The sequence below is a fragment of the Tenrec ecaudatus genome, chromosome 12 (assembly GCF_050624435.1).
Source record: "Tenrec ecaudatus isolate mTenEca1 chromosome 12, mTenEca1.hap1, whole genome shotgun sequence".
In the NCBI taxonomy this organism is placed as follows: domain Eukaryota; kingdom Metazoa; phylum Chordata; class Mammalia; order Afrosoricida; family Tenrecidae; genus Tenrec; species Tenrec ecaudatus.
The window spans coordinates 68,255,879-68,258,727 of NC_134541.1; the positions used below are offsets into that span (position 1 = coordinate 68,255,879).

At 61.5% G+C, this 2,849-nt stretch overlaps 1 pseudogene; it reads right to left on the minus strand.

Moving 5' to 3' along the window:
* Window positions 1-1,072: 1,072 nt before the first annotated feature.
* LOC142422558 (nuclear receptor subfamily 2 group F member 6 pseudogene) lies at window positions 1,073-2,303 on the minus strand (annotated as a pseudogene).
* Between the last annotated feature and the right edge of the window lie 546 nt (window positions 2,304-2,849).

A 2,849-nucleotide genomic window follows, 5' to 3' on the forward strand; every position in this document is an offset into this window, starting at 1 on the left:
CAGGGAAAATGGCATGGGAGAGTGGACTTCTCAGAATAAAGCCATGGACGCAAAATCTGAGAGCCATGAGGGCACGCCTGTGAGCAGAACTGTAAGGAGCACATTTATGGAAGCAGCCCCAGCAGGGGGTCTGCAAAGGGAAAGCAAACAATTAAGCTGAGTGTGGTTTTCTGTTTGTTTGTTTTCCTTCAACAAACCTCTGCAGGCATAAGGCAACGTGACAACATATATGAAACTTTAAAAGAAATAACTGCCAAGCAAGGATCTTAAATCCAGCAAAATATGAAGAAGAAATAAGGGCATTTTCAGTCAAGGAGAATTCCAGAAATCCAAAGCAGCTGAATGAGTTATAAAAAAATACGAAGGCTATTCTATGGATGGAGAATCACAAGGAAGAGCAAACATAAACCTGAGATCAATGAGCAAGGCAGTCCCCACCAGACAGTAACCAAGGTGAAGCAGTTCTGCAAATATGACACAAGACTGAAAAGAGAGAGCTACAAATATCAATCTGCAATGGAGACAAACACGAAGCAAATAGGGGGAGAAAAGTACATGCAAAGAAACTGTATGGAGAGGAAGGCAAGCAGTACACAAGAGAAACATGACCATCTTACACTAGATAAGAAAATAACTATCAAGGGAATGTCGTAAGAAATAGGAAAGAAACCTCATCAAAATGAAGAAAACCACAAAAGCCAACTCAGTAGTAAAATAACAGCAAACCAAGAAGGACAAGAAAATCCACAAGCACAAGGAATCCAGCACAGAAATTTATGTAAAACCAACTTACATAGACATCCTCTCCAAATGACTTCAGGTGCCTATCCAGGTGCAGAACGCAAGTCAGCACCGCCGAGGCATGTGCTTGCTGTGCCTGAAATAAACCTTCCAGGCTTGTAAGGCTCTGAAGTCCAGTAGCCTCCGAGTCAAATTGTAACCAGGGTCACTAAGGGCTACTGCATATTACATAATGATCTTTCGCCCTAGTCATGGTTCTGGTTAGCCACTTGGGGAGGCTGTCCCTATCCTTGGCCTGGGGACCCCGAGCATCTGTGTCGCTGGAGGTCGGTCACTGGCCGGAGCCCTAAGGCCAGTTGAAAGTACTCCCCGAGAGCAGCATGTCTCGGATCAGCGTCTCAACGGGTGTCTTGCCCACCAGGCGCATGAAGAACAGCTGAGAGATGAGTGAGGCTGGGACGGCGCGCAGGGCAGGCAGACGCAGCAGCAGGCGGCCGAAGCACTGGGGCTGGGCTGGGTACTGGGTCAGCATGTACTCAGTCAGGGCCACCTGCGCCTTCTCCTGCAGCCTCTCCACGTGTGCTGGGTCTGAGAGGCCACAGGCATCAAGAGTAAAGAGCGCGATGGCCTTGAGGCAGCCATACTCCGCCGAGTCCACCTGCAGGCGGCCCAGCTTGTCCACTTGCTCCTGGAAGGCGCGCACCTGGTCCATGAAGGCCACCGCCCGCTCGGCGGCCATGGGAGCGGTGTGCAGCCCGGCTGCGGCCAGCAGAGGCGCAGTGTGCAGGGTCAGGGCGGCCTCCGCCGCGTTCAGCAGGAACAGCTCGCTCCAGCTGAGCCGCAGCAGGGCCACCTGGTCGGCCACGGGCAGCTCGGGGAAGAAGGGCGCGTGGCGCGCCCACTCCAAGGTGCTGAAGAGCAGCCGCGCCGCCAGCTCCACACACGTTATCGATGCCCAGCACCGCGCCCGCGCCGCCCGGGCCGAAGGCGCTCGCCGCGCCCGTGCCAAAGTGGCCGGCCACCGCCAGGTAGGGCTTGGCGCGCAGCAGCTGTGCGATCAGCTCCCACACTGGCTGGCCATGGAAGAGGTCTCCGCCCACCGCCTCCGCCAGCGCCAAGCCCGGGGGGGCTGCCGGAGACGCGGCGCCAGGACCTGGCGGCGAGTGGGGGCTGCGGCCCCGCTGCACGGCCTCTTTGCGCATGCCGACCGGAACACTTCTTGAGGCAACAGTACTGACACTGGTTCCGGTGGTGCTGGTCAATGTGGCAGTCACGGTTGGACCTGCAGGTGTAGCTGAGGTTGAGGAGTATGCTCCGCTTGAAGAAGCTCTTGCAGCCCTGGCAGGTGAGGACGCCCTAGTGCTTGCGCTCGCCTTGTCCCCGCACACCACACAGTCCACCTGCAGCCCCTGCCGCTCCTCGTCGCCCTGCTCGGCGTCGCTGGCGGCGCCCGGGGGCGAGGCCGAGTCCTCGGTGGCGCGCGGGTAGCCACCCACCTTGTCCACGCCATTCGCGTCTCCACCGCCGCCGGGGCCGCCCCAGCCTCCGGCCACCATGGCCATAGCCCCCGGGCCGCGGGTCCGGGGCGCCCCCGCTGCGCGTCGCTCTGGGGGTACCTCTCTCGGCGCAGGGGTCGCTAGCCGGCGCGCATCCGGTCCCGACGCACGGGGGCTCCCGCGGAACCCCCCAAAAAAGTTTTGCAGCACCAACTTCTGCGGCCGGTGTGCGCGCCGGCGGAACTGGTCGGGCCGGTTCCAGGCCAACTTTCCCACGCGTGCGCGGGCCCGGGGCCGGGGGAGGCGCACTGGCGTTGAGGCCCGGGGGCCCCGGGGGCAGGAGCCCGGCCGCCCAGGGGCTCCGGCGGGGGCGCGCGGGCCATGGGCCGGCCCGAGCCGCGGCGGGGGCCACAGCCAACTTCGCGGGCCGCCCCGCGCACTCCGGAGGCTGGGGCCAAACTTTGGCCACAAGTTGCCCGGGCGGCCTTGGCGCGGGGAAGGGGCGGCGGGCGCGCGCCAGGGCCTGACGCTGCGCCTCCCAGGAACCCCTGCGCCCCTTGCCGCCGCTGCCGCCGCTCGCGGCCTGCAGGTCAGCGGGCCTCGCCCTCCTAG